The sequence below is a fragment of the Coregonus clupeaformis genome, chromosome 18 (genome assembly GCF_020615455.1).
Source record: "Coregonus clupeaformis isolate EN_2021a chromosome 18, ASM2061545v1, whole genome shotgun sequence".
In the NCBI taxonomy this organism is placed as follows: Eukaryota; Metazoa; Chordata; class Actinopteri; order Salmoniformes; family Salmonidae; genus Coregonus; species Coregonus clupeaformis.
Window position 1 is genome coordinate 51422008 of NC_059209.1, and position 14904 is coordinate 51436911.

The following is a 14904-nucleotide window of genomic DNA, read 5'->3' on the forward strand; positions in this document are numbered from 1 at the left end:
TTTACATTCAGCATCACTCAGTCAAGGGAAATACAATATTATTTCTAACAAAGATATCTACATATATTTCAGGATGTTGTGTATCCCTGGAAATAATCAGAATTCATGTGAACATTACAGTTTTGAAAACACAGCTTACCGGGTATGGGGTAAGTTGAGCCCCAAGACAGGGTAAGTTAAGCTGCCTACACATTTCCGTACTGAATGAAATATTTCAACTAGCTTTTAAAACCATTATCTTTATTTCCCGAACACAATTCATCACAATCGTTTTTTTGTCTTAAGTATATTTTAACACCCTTTTAACACCTAACAAACACTTTGTACTGCCTTGCATTACACCTGGGAAGAAAACACTTCAATTTGCTCAATTTGTCACTGGCTCAACCATTGGCTCAACTTACCCCAAGGCAAACAGTTTGACTATATTAGCACACAAAGCAACAAGGATGCGCTTTCATGCTAGGTTTAGGACCTTATATTGAAGCTTATATCAATCTTAAAATGATCTACTTCGTTTTAGATACAAGCATCATGAAACCTTTAACACAATAAATTCATCTGACTTGGTGAAAATCATTGGTATGAACCTAACTTGAAATGATGACCTCATCCTAAATATTTGGTCAAATTCTAAATTTAATGAATGGTTTCCTAGAAACAAGCGTGGCTCAACTTACCCCACTATCCCCTAAGTCTTACAATAAGTTTCTCTCATTCAGACGGTTAACATAAGTCATCTGAGGACAATGATAATTAAATCTCCATCACATAGGGCGGAGCTTTCAACCCGTGTGGCCTCTTCAGACATTTAACAGTGATACTGGCATGCTTGGCTAAAGCCCCTGCTACGCCACAGCGTTAAGACTTTTATAAAGAGCCCATCAAATCAGACTAAAGGGCCACTGCAGAGGAATAAACTGACAGGGCCAGGGAGGCTGCTGGGGGAGGGCCATGGAGCGGCAGGGACAGGCATGGCCAGGGAGAATCTAGGCTCATGGGCAGACACGTCGTAACCTGGACTGAGTTGAACAGCAGGAGGTGTGGCTCTAATTCAGTAGGTGCAGCTGCAGAAGGGTGAACAGACAGTTGTTGAATCAAGTCTCTACAGATTTAAGTACAATGCATAAAGTAATGCCATGGGACTTGGTGTACAAAGAAATTGCAATACCATTGAACAAGATTAAGAAATGGGATATCTTTATGTAAATGTCTATCTTACTGCACATCCACATCAAATCAATTTAGCATAACAGAACACACAATTTGTTCACTGAAGGAGTCTGATTAATCTATATTAGAGGAGCATGGTGAATAATTTCATTGCTTTAACAGATGGTAACTGAAGTACAGTGAGGGGAAAAAAGTATTTGATCCCCTGCTGATTTTGTACGTTTGCCCACGATCAGTCTATAATTTTAATGGTAGGTTTATTTGAACAGTGAGAGACAGAATAACAACAAAAAAATCCAGAAAAACGCATGTCAAAAATGTTATAAATTGATTTGCATTTTAATGAATTTGTGGTCTGTATATTTTATCATTTCATTGAGGATACCATCAACACCACAGGCCTTTTTGGGTTGGAGGGTTTGTATTTTGTCCTGTAGTTCATTCAATGTAATTGGAGAATGCAGTGGGTTAAGGTAGTCTTTAATAGTTGATTCTAAGATTTGCATTTGATCATGTATATTTTTTTTGCTGTTTGTCCTCTCTCTGTCTCTGTCTCTGTCTCTGTCTCTGTCTCTCTCTCTCTCTCTCTCTCTCTCTCTCTCTCTCTCTCTCTCTCTCTCTCTCTCTCTCTCTCTCTCTCTCTCTCTCTCTCTCTCTCTCTCTCTCTCTCTCTCTCTCTCTCTCTCTCTCTCTCTCTCTCTCTCTCTCTCTCTCTCTCTCTCTCTCTCTCTCTCTCTCTCTCTCTCTCTGCTATCATTTAACACAGGGGAACAGTGTGACTTATGTGAAAAGAGGCATCAATAGTGACTGTTATTCTCCCCCCTCCTCCTCAGACAGAATACCATAACTACTGGTTATAGGGATAGACAATGGAGTAAGAGATGAATGTTCAAGAATGGCCTTTTTCCCTTTATTCAGATTACAACCCCTCACTTTCGGTTATTTGAAAACTAAATAATCTCCAAAATATAGTTATTTTTAAAACAAGCCATAGAATGTTGGTTGCAATTTCAGTTTAATCCACCAGAAAAGATAGAACAAATAATACAACAAATATTGTGGTTAAACTGAAATATACTAAATGATAAAAAACATTATTTTTTCTATAAAATGTTTAAAGAAGGTATAATTTTAGTAAATTATATCATCAATATTGCAAAATAGTTGGGAAGAGATTTTCGATGTACCGATTCCATGGCACATGGTTTATGAACTGATACGCATAACGACGCTGGATTCAAAACGTATAATTTTTCAATTTAAATTATTATACAAAATTCTTGCAACCAATACAATGTTACATACAGTGGGGAGAACAAGTATTTGATACACTGCCGATTTTGCATGTTTTCCTACTTACAAAGCATGTAGAGGTCTGTAATTTTTATCATAGGTACACTTCAACTGTGAGAGACGGAATCTAAAACAAAAATCCAGAAAATCACATTGTATGATTTTTAAGTAATTCATTTGCATTTTATTGCATGACATACAGTGGGGAAAAAAAGTATTTAGTCAGCCACCAATTGTGCAAGTTCTCCCACTTAAAAAGATGAGAGAGGCCTGTAATTTTCATCATAGGTACACGTCAACTATGACAGACAAATTGAGAAAAAGAAATCCAGAAAATCACATTGTAGGATTTTTAATGAATTTCTTTGCAAACTATGGTGGAAAATAAGTATTTGGTCACCTACAAACAAGCAAGATTTCTGGCTCTCACAGACCTGTAACTTCTTCTTTAAGAGGCTCCTCTGTCCTCCACTCGTTACCTGTATTAATGGCACCTGTTTGAACTTGTCATCAGTATAAAAGACACCTGTCCACAACCTCAAACAGTCACACTCCAAACTCCACTATGGCCAAGACCAAAGAGCTGTCAAAGGACACCAGAAACAAAATTGTAGACCTGCACCAGGCTGGGAAGACTGAATCTGCAATAGGTAAGCAGCTTGGTTTGAAGAAATCAACTGTGGGAGCAATTATTAGGAAATGGAAGACATACAAGACCACTGATAATCTCCCTCGATCTGGGGCTCCACGCAAGATCTCACCCCGTGGGGTCAAAATGATCACAAGAACGGTGAGCAAAAATCCCAGAACCACACGGGGGGACCTAGTGAATTACCTGCAGAGAGCTGGGACCAAAGTAACAAAGCCTACCATCAGTAACACACTACGCCGACAGGGACTCAAATCCTGCAGTGCAAGAAGTGTCCCCCTGCTTAAGCCAGTACATGTCCAGGCCCGTCTGAAGTTTGCTAGAGTGCATTTGGATGATCCAGAAGAGGATTGGGAGAATGTCATATGGTCAGATGAAACCAAAATATAACTTTTTGGTAAAAACTCAACTCGTCGTGTTTGGAGGACAAAGAATGCTGAGTTGCATCCAAAGAACACCATACCTACTGTGAAGCATGGGGGTGGAAATATCATGCTTTGGGGCTGTTTTTCTGCAAAGGGACCAGGACGACTGATCCATGTAAAGGAAAGAATGAATGGGGCCATGTATCGTGAGATTTTGAGTGAAAACCTCCTTCTATCAGCAAGGGCATTGAAGATGAAACGTGGCTGGGTCTTTCAGCATGACAATGATCCCAAACACACCGCCCGGGCAACGAAGGAGTGGCTTCGTAAGAAGCATTTCAAGGTCCTGGAGTGGCCTAGCCAGTCAACAGATCTCAACCCCATAGAAAATCTTTGGAGGGAGTTGAAAGTCTGTGTTGCCCAGCGACAGCCCCAAAACATCACTGCTCTAGAGGAGATCTGCATGGAGGAATGGGCCAAAATACCAGCAACAGTGTGTGAAAACCTTGTGAAGACTTACAGAAAAAGTTTGACCTGTGTCATTGCCAACAAAGGGTATATAACAAAGTATTGAGAAACTTTTGTTATTGACCAAATACTTATTTTCCACCATAATTTGCAAATAAATTCATTAAAAATCCTACAATGTGATTTTCTGGAATTTTTTTCCTCATTTTGTCTGTCATAGTTGACGTGTACCTATGATGAAAATTACAGGCCTCTCTCATCTTTTTAAGTGGGAGAACTTGCACAATTGGGGGCTGACTAAATACTTTTTTTCCCCACTGTAAGTATTTGATCACCTACCAACCAGTAAGAATTCCGGCTCTCACAGACCTATTAGTTTTTCTTTAAGAAGCCCTCCTGTTCTCCACTCATTACCTGTATTAACTGCACCTGTTTGAACTCATTACCTGTATAAAAGACACCTGTCCACACACTCAATCAAACAGACTCCAACCTCTCCACAATGGCCAAGACCAGATAGCTGTGTAAGGACATCAGGGATAAAATTGTAGACCTGCACAAGGCTGGGATGGGCTACAGGACAATAGGCAAGCAGCTTGGTGAGAAGACAACAACTGTTGGCGCAATTATTAGAAAATGGAAGAAGTTCAAGATGACGGTCAATCACCCTCGGTCTGGGTCTCCATGCAAGATCTCACCTCGTGGGGCATCAATGATCATGAGGAAGGTGAGGGATCAGCCCAGAACTACACGGCAGGACCTGGTCAATGACCTGAAGAGAGCTGGGACCACAGTCTCAAAGAAAACCATTAGTAACACACTACGCCATCATGGATTAAAATCCTGCAGCGCACGCAATGTCCCCCTGCTCAAGCCAGCGCATGTCCAGGCCCGTCTGAAGTTTGCCAATGACCATCTGGATGATCCAGAGGAGGAATGGGAGAAGGTCATGTGGTCTGATGAGACAAAAATAGAGCTTTTTGGTCTAAACTCCACTCGCCGTGTTTGGAGGAAGAAGAAGGATGAGTACAACCCCAAGAACACCATTCCAACCGTGAAGCATGGAGATGGAAACATCATTCTTTGGGGATGCTTTTCTGCAAAGGGGACAGGACGACTGCACCGTATTGAGGGGAGGATGGATGGGGCCATGTATCACGAGATCTTGGCCAACAACCTCCTTCCCTCAGTAAGAGCATTGAAGATGGGTCGTGGCTGGGTCTTCCAGCATTACAACGACCCAAAACACACAGCCAGGACAACTAAGGAGTGGCTCCATAAGAAGCATCTCAAGGTCCTGGAGTGGCCTAGCTGAGATTAGGAGCACTCCCTTTAAGAGTGTGCTCCTAATCTCAGCTCATTACCTGTATAAAAGACACCTGGGAGCCAGAAATCTTTCTGATTGAGAGGGGGTCAAATACTTATTTCCCTCATTAAAATGCAAATCAATTTATAACATTTTTGACATAATAATATAATATAATAATATGCCATTTAGCAGACGCTTTTATCCAAAGCGACTTATAGTCATGTGCTCATTCTGTCTCTCACTGTTCAAATAAACCTACCATTAAGATTATAGACTGATCATTTCTTTGTCAGTGGGCAAACGTTTTTTCCCTCACTGTATATATATTTTTAAAGAATTTAAAAAAGAGATGAAACTGGTCTGTGAATAAATGTTTGATAGAATATTATGTTACGAATGGATTCCAGAACACATCTAAGAGAGGCCAAAGGGCAGAGGATATGGTGTTCGGAGTACAATGAGAATATGTTGTTTTGGGCCAGCATTACAATGACACATGACACTGTCTCTCTGTTCCAGCAACTGTCAGTAAAAGGCCTCTGTGTGGAATAATTAATTTAGGCCAAATGTATTTAAAAGTGTCCTGTTTGTTAGGTACGGATTCCTGTGAATAATATTTATGTGATGTTGAATGTACCTTCTCCAAGGAGAGAGATTGCTTTGATGTTTTTAAGCAAATCATGTACACCTTTCATACATATGTAGGATCTTAATTTGAGCCAGTTTGCTACAGCAGTAAAATAATCCTACAGCAACAGGACATTTGAATTATTAAATGGATTATAATTCATGGACGTTTTTGTAGGGGTTGATACATTTTTCGTAAGGGAAAATCAAGTGGAAATACACTACAAGTTTAAAAAATGTCCTGCATTGTAGGAAAGTTCTCCTGCAACAGGGTGGTCAAATGAAGTTCCTACAGCTGTATGAGGTGGTAGAGTTACTGAGATTGTATTGTTACTACGGTGCTGGAGGTTCCCACCCAGGAACTTTACCTTAACCGGATCTTACATGATTATTAATACAGATTTAACAATTTAAAAAATGCATTAAGAACAGACTCAAACAATGGCTGGCTCCCTGACAATGGTGCTTTTGAAAGATGCAGTTACAAATGGGGACTGTGTGAGAGCTACCATTAAGAGGAGAGCTACCATTAAGAGGAGAACTACCATTAAGAGGGGGGTTGTTCACATAAATATCAGGTCTCTCGCACCTGGCATTTGATGTGACATCTAAGCCAGAGGACTATTTCTCATGATCAGAAATGACGAACAGCAGTCCAGTGTTCTGCGGTAATGGTCATGGAATACATGTTTACTGTTCTAAAGGTGTTCAATGACAGATGAGGTGCCCTTTCTCTTTCCCATAGCGAGACAAAGAGGAATCTGCATGCTGTCTGTAGAGAGCTACACCATAGCTGTAGCCTTAGATTTCCCCTGAGACCCGTGTTTACAGGATAAAAGCAGAGATGGGTTCTGGATGGGGACCTCTCTATGAATACTAATAGTAATGGGATATAAAATCATACATATAATTTTTTTAACGGTTTGTATTGGCCTTCAGGGCTTTATTTGTATTGTGTTTGAACTTGCGTGAATATGAACAGTGGAAAATGTGTAAAACATTATGCCATACAAGTAGAGTGTGAATGTGTCTTCCAAGTAAAATATGATCATGAAATCATTACATCTTTTATATTTAAAATAATATGAGTATTCTGGATGACTGAAGTTGTACATTCTCTTTCATTTTACATTGCAAAAAGCAAAACATTTTGCCGACACATCACATGTCCACGAAAAGAAGAGAGAAGAAAAACAGTATTTACATTAAACATGTCCTACAGTGCATTCGGAAAGGATTCAGACCCCTTCACTTTTTCCACATTTTGTTACGTTACAGCCTTATTCTAAAATTGATTAAATAAATACAAATCCTCATCAATCTACACACAATACCAAATAATGACAAAGCAAAAACTGGTTTTTAGAAATGTTTGCAAATTTATAAAAAATAAAAAACAGAAATACCTTATTTACATAAGTATTCAGACCCTTTGCTATGAGACTCGAAATTGAGCTCAGGTTTCCATTGATCATACTTGAGATGTTTCTACAACTTGATTGGAGTCCACCTGTGGTAAATTCAATTGATTGGACATGATTTGGAAAGGCACACACCTGTCTATATATGGTCCCACAGTTGATAGTGCATGGCAGAGCAGAAATCAAGCCATGAGGTTGAAGGAATTGACCACAGAGCTTCAAGACAGGATTGTGTCGAGGCACAGATCTGGGGAAGGGTACCAAAAAATTTCTGCAGCATTAAAGGTCCCCAATAACACAGTGCCTCCATCATTCTTAAATGGAAGAAGTTTGGAACCACCAAGACTCTTCCTAGAGCCTGCCACCCGGCCAAACTGAGCAATCGGGGGAGAAGAGCCTTGGTCATTGACGTGACCAAGAACCCAATGGTCACTCTGACAGAGCTCCAGTTCCTCTGTGGAGATGGGAGAACCTTCCAGAAGGACAACCATCTCTGCACACCCGTCGCTATGGGCGGGCCATAGTGGGCCGGGCCCGCCCCCAAAAATGCTTGTGCCCCCCCACTTGAGGGAATTTATTATTAAATATATGTACTGTAGGCTAATAACAATTGTGCCCTGCCCTCCCATGCATTTCATATGCCCCCCTTAAGACTGAGGTCTGGCGACGGGTCTGCATCTCTGCACCAATTACATTTTAGCAGACACTCTTATCCAGAGCAACTTACAGTTAGTGAGTGCATATATATATATTTTTAATTCATACTGGCCCCACGTGGGAATCGAACCCACAACCCTGGCATTGCAAACGCCATGCTCTACCAACTGAGCTACACGGGACTACAACCAATCAGACCTTTATGGTAGAGTGGCCAGACGGAAGCCACTCCTCAGTAAAAGGCACGATAGCCCATTTGGAGTTTGCCAAAATGCACCTAAAGACTCTCAGACCACGAGAAACAAGATTCTCTGGTCTGATGAAACTAAGATCAAAATCTTTGGCCTGAATGCCAAGCGTCACGTCTGGAGGAAACCTGGCACCATCCCTACGGTGAAGCATGGTGGTGGCAGAATCATGCTGTGGGGATGTTTTTCAGTGGCAGGGACTGGGAGAATAGTCAGGATCGAGGGAAAGATGAACGGCGCAAAGTACAGAGAGATCCTTGATGAAAACCTGCCCCAGAGCACTCAGGACCTCAGACTGGGGCCAAGGTTCACCTTCCAACAGGACAACAACCCTAAGCACACAGCCAAGACATCGCAGGAGTGGCTTCGGGACAAGTCTCTGAATGTCCTTGAGTGTCCCAGCCAGAGCCCGGACTTGAACCCGATCTAACATCTCTGGAGAGACCTGAAAATAGCTGTGCAGCGACGCTCCCCATCCAACCTGACAGAGCTTGAGAGGATCTGCAGAGAAGAATGGGAGAAACTCCCCAAATACAGGTGTGCCAAGCTTATAGTGTCATACCCAAGACGACTTGAGGCTGTAATTGCTGCCAAAGGTGCTTCAACAAAGTACTGAGTAAAGGGTCTGAATACTTATGTAAATGTGATCTTTCAGTTTTGTATTTTTAATACATTTTCAAAGATTTATACAAACCTGTTTTTGCTTTGCCATTATGGGGTATTGTGTGTAGATTGATGAGGGAAATTTTTTGAATACGGCTGTAACGTAACAAATGTAGAAAAAGTCAAGGGGTCTGAATACTTTCCGAATGCACTGTATGAACCTTTGGAAATCCATGTGATCCAATGGAAATGCCATGAACTGTTGAACAAGTTTTCTTGTAAATCCCTGATTATATGATTGTGTTCTGGGTATGTGCCCCCTCGTGTATAATACAAATGTATTATTCCACGTGTGGATCTTCAAATCTTGTTGAATAATAAAAAAGGTTGGTGTACAGTACCAGTCAAATGTTTGGACACCCCTACTCGTTCAAAGGTTTTTCTTTATTTTTACTATTTTCTACATTGTAGAATAATAGTGAAGGCATCAAAACTATGAATTAATACATATGGAATCATGTAGTAACCAAAACAGTGTTAAACAAATGAAAATATATTTTAAATTGTTGATTCTTCAAAGTAACCACCCTTTGCCTTGTTGACGGCTTTGCACACTCTTGGCATTCTCTCAACCAGCTTCATGAGGAATGCTTTTCCAACAGTCTTGAAGGAGTTCCCACATATGCTGAGCACTTGTTGGCTGCTTTTCCTTCACTCTGCGCTCCAGCTCATCCCAAATCATCTCATTTGGGTTGATGTCGGGTGATTGTGGAGGCCAGGTCATCTGATGCAGCACTCCATCACTCTCCTTCTTGGTAAAATAGCCCTTACACAGCCTGGAGGTGTGTTTTGGGTCATTGTCCTGTTGAAAAACAAATTATAGTCCCACTAAGCGCAAACCAGAAGGGATGGCGTAACGCTGCAGAATGCTGTGGTAGCCGTGCTGGTTAAGTGTGCATTGAATTCTAAATAAATCACCAACAGTGTCACCAGAAAAGCACCCCCACACCATCACACCTCCTCCTCCATGCTTCACGGTGGGAACCACACATGCGGAGATCATCCGTTCACCTACTCTGCGTCTCACAAAGACACAGTGGTTGGAACCAAAAATCTCAAATTTGGACTCGTCAGACCAAAGGACAGATTTCCACCGGTCTAATGTCCATTGCTCGTGTTTCTTGGCACAAGCAAGTCTCTTCTTCTTATTGGTGTCCTTTGGTAGTGGTTTCTTTGCAGCAATTCGACCATGGCCTGATTCACACAGTCTCCTCTGAACAGTTGATGTTGAGATTTGTCTGTTACTTGAACTCTGTGAAGCATTTATTTGGGCTGTAATCTGAGGTGCATTTAACTCTAATGAATTTATCCTCTGCAGCAGAGGTAATTCTGGGTCTTTCTTTCCTGTGGCAGTCCTCATGAGAGCCAGTTTCATCATAGCGCTTGATGGTTTTTGCGTCTGCACTTGAAGAAACTTTCAAAGTTCTTGAAATTGACTGTCATTTCTCTTTGCTTATTTGAGCTGTTCTTGCCATAATATGGACTTGGTCTTTTACCAAATAGGGCTATCTTCTGTATACCACCCCTACTTTGTCACAACACAACTGACTGGCTCAAATGCATTTAGAAGGAAATAAATTCCACAAATTAACTTTTAAGAAGGCACACCTTTTAATTGAAATGCATTCCAGGTGACTACCTCATGAAGCTGGTTGAGAGAATGCCAAGAGTGTGCAAAGCTGTCATCAAGGTAAAGGGTGGCTAATTTGAAGAATCTCAAATATAAAATATATTTGGATTTGTTTAACACTTTTTTGGTTACTATATGATTCCATATGTGTTATTTCATAGTTTTAGTACAAAGAAAAACCCTGAATAGAATTGCGCCGGAGAAGATGGCTGCCGTTTTACAGCCCTCTAACCAATTTTTCCGCGTTATTTGTAATTTATTCTGTACATAATGTTTCTGCCATCGTCTCTTATAACCAAAAAGAGCTTATGGATATCAGGACAGCGATTACTCACCTTGTATTGGACGAAGATTTTTTCTTCAACAAGTCGGACGCGAAGGATATCCTACAGACACCCGACAAGGCCCAAATCCCTGTCATTCGCATGAGAAAGAGAATGAGATATCATGGACGTAGGTCGGGGTACCTTGTAAGGATCCGACGGCGAGCGAGTAAACTGCCTCTTCCATCAATCCTATTAGCCAATGTTCAATCATTTGAGAATAAATTAGATGACCTAAGATTACGGTTATCCTACCAACGGGACATTAAAAACTGTAAAATATTATGTTTCACCAAGTCGTGGCTGAACGACGACATGGACAACATACAGCTAGCGGCCTATACGCTACATCGGCAGGATAGAACGGCTGACTCCGGTATATCTGTGTATATTTGTAAACAACAGCTGGTGCACAAAATCAAATACTAAGGAAGTCTCGAGGTTTTGCTCGCCTGAGGTAGAGTATTTTATGATAAGCTGTAGACCACACTATTTACCAAGAGAGTTTTCATCTATATTTTTCATAGCTGTCTATTTACCACCACAAACCAATGCTGGCATTAAGATTGCACTGAAGGAGCTGTATAAGGCCGTAAGTGAACAGGAAAACGCTCATCCAGAGGCAGCGCTCCTAGTGGCCGGGGACTTTAATGCAGGGAAACTTAAATCAGATCTACCTAATTTCTACCAACATGTTAAATGTTCAACCAGAGGAAAAAAAAGTCTAGACCACCTTTACTCCACACACAGAGACGCATACAAAGCTCTCCCTTGCCCTCCATTTGGCAAATCTGACCATAACTCTATCCTCCTGATTCCTGCTTATAAGCAAAAACTAAAGCAGGAAGCACCAGTGACTCGGTTAATAAAAAAGTGGTCTGATGGCGCAGATGCTAAGCTACAGGACTGTTTTGCTAGCACAGACTGGAACATGTTCCGGGATTCTTCAGATAGCATTGAGGAGTACACCACATCAGTCACTGGCTTCATCAATAAGTGCATCGATGACGTCGTCCCCACAGTGACCGTACGTACATACCCCAACCAGAAGCCATGGATTACAGGCAACATCCGCACTGAGCTAAAGGGTAGAGCTGCCGCTTTCAAGGAGCGGGACTCTAACCCGGACGCTTATAAGAAATCCCGCTATGCCCTCTGACGAACCATCAAACAGGCAAAGAGTCAGTACAGGACTAAGATTGAATCGTACTACACTGGCTCTGACGCTCGTCGGATGTGGCAGGGCTTGAAAACTATTACAGACTACAAAGGGAAGCACAGCCGCGAGCTGCCCAGTGACACAAGACTTCCAGACGAGCTAAACCACTTCTATGCTCGCTTCGAGGCAAGCAACACTGAAGCATGCATGAGAGCACCAGCTGTTCCGGATGACGATGTGATCACGCTCTCCGTAGCCAATGTGAGTAAGACTTTTAAGCAGGTCAACATTCACAAGGCCGCAGGGCCAGACGGCTTACCAGGACGTGTACTCCGAGCATGTGCTGACCAACTGGCAAGTGTCTTCACTGACATTTTCAACATGTCCCTGACTGAGTCTGTAATACCAACATGTTTCAAGCAGACCACCATAGTCCCCGTGCCCAAGGACACTAAGATAACCTGCCTAAATGACTACCGACCCGTAGCACTGACGTCTGTAGCCATGAAGTGCTTTGAAAGGCTGGTCATGGCTCACATCAACACCATTATCCCAGAAACCCTAGACCCACTCCAATTTGCATACCGCCCCAACAGATCCACAGATGATGCAACCTCTATTGCACTCCATACTGCCCTCTCCCACCTGGACAAGAGGAACACCTACGTGAGAATGCTATTCATTGACTACAGCTCAGCATTCAACACCATAGTGCCCTCAAAGCTCATCACTAAGCTAAGGATCCTGGGACTAAACACCTCCCTCTGCAACTGGATTCTGTACTTCCTGACGGGCCGCCCCCAGGTGGTAAGGGTAGGTAACAACACATCTGCCACACTGATCCTCAACATGGGGGCCCCTCAGGGGTGCGGGCTCAGTCCCCTCCTGTACTCCCTGTTCACCCATGACTGCATGGCCAGGCACGATTCCAACACCATCATTAAGTTTGCAGACGACACAACAGTGGTAGGCCTGATCACCGACAACGATGAGACAGCCTATAGGGAGGAGGTCAGAGACCTGGCTGTGTGGTGCCAGGATAACAACCTCTCCCTCAATGTGACCAAGACAAAGGCGATGATTGTGGACTACAGGAAAAAAAAGAGGACTGAGCACGCCCCCATTCTTATCGACGGGGCTGTAGTGGAACAGGTTGAGAGCTTCAAGTTCCTTGGTGTCCACATCACCAACGAACTATCATGGTCCAAACACACCAAGACAGTTGTGAAGAGGGCACGACAAAGCCTATTCCCCCTCAGGAGACTGAAAAGATTTGGCTGCACCATCGAGAGCATCCTGACTGGTTGCATCACCACCTGGTATGGTAACACATCCAGGCTCTGTCGCAGCCGGCCGCGACCGGGAGACTCATGGGCGGCGCACAATTGGCCCAGCGTCGTCCAGGGTAGGGGAGGGAATGGCCGGCAGGGATGTAGCTCAGTTGATAGAGCATGGCATTTGCAACGGCAGGGTTGTGGGTTCGATTCCCACGGTGGGCCAGTATAAAAAAAATATAAAAAAATAAAGGTATTCACTAACTGTAAGTCGCTCTGGATAAGAGCGTCTGCTAAAATGACTAAAATGTAAATGTAAATGTAAATGTAACTGCTCGGCCTCCAACCGCAAGGCACTACAGAGGGTAGTGCGTATGGCCCAGTACATCACTGGGGCCAAGCTTCCTGCCATCCAGGACCTCTGTACCAGGCGGTGTCAGAGGAAGGCCCTCAAAATTGTCAAAGACTCCAGCCACCCTAGTCATAGACTGTTCTCTCTGCTACCGCACGGCAAGCGGTACCGGAGTGCCAAGTCTAGGTCCAAAAGACTTCTCAACAGCTTCTACCCCCAAGCCATAAGACTCCTGAACAGCTAATCATGGCTACCCGAACTATTTGCACTGACCCCCCACCCTCACCCCATCTTTTTACGCTGCTGCTACTCTGTTAATTATTTATGCATAGTCACTTTAACTCTACCCACATGTACATATTACCTCAACTACCTCAACTAGCCGGTGCCCCCGCACATTGACTCTGCACCGGTACCCCCCTTTATATATAGCCTCCCTACTGTTATTTTATTTTACTTCTGCTCTTTTTTTCTCAACACTTTTCTGTTGTTGTTTTATTTTACTTTTTTTATTAAAAAAGAAATGCATTGTTGGTTAAGGGCTGTAAGTAAGCATTTCACTGTAATGTCTACACCTGTTTTATTCGGCGCATGTGGCCAATAAAATTTGATTTGATTTTGATTTGATTTGATTTGAAAGAGTAGGTGTGTCCAAACATTTGACTGGTACCTTATATCTCCACAAGTTCAGTACAAAGTATAAGAATAGCATAGAACACACCAATACACAACATACAGTGGGGAAAAAAAGTATTTAGTCAGCCACTAATTGTGCAAGTTCTCCCACTTAAAAAGATGAGAGAGGCCTGTAATTTTCATCATAGGTACAGAAAGTCACATTGTAGGATTTTTAATGAATTTATTTGCAAATTATGGTGGAAAATAAGTATTTGGTCACCTACAAACAAGCAAGATTTCTGGCTCTCACAGACCTGTAACTTCTTCTTTAAGACGCTCCTCTGTCCTCCACTCGTTACATGTATTAATGGCACCTGTTTGAACTTGTTATCAGTATAAAAGACACCTGTCCACAACCTCAAACAGTCACACTCCAAACTCCACTATGGCCAAGACCAAAGAGCTGTCAAAGGACACCAGAAACAAAATTGTAGACCTGCACCAGGCTGGGAAGACTGAGTCTGCAATAGGTAAGCAGCTTGGTTTGAAGAAATCAACTGTGGGAGCAATTATTAGGAAATGGAAGACATACAAGACCACTGATAATCTCCCTCGATCTGGGGCTCCACGCAAGATCTCACCCCGTGGGGTCAAAATGATCACAAGAACGGTGAG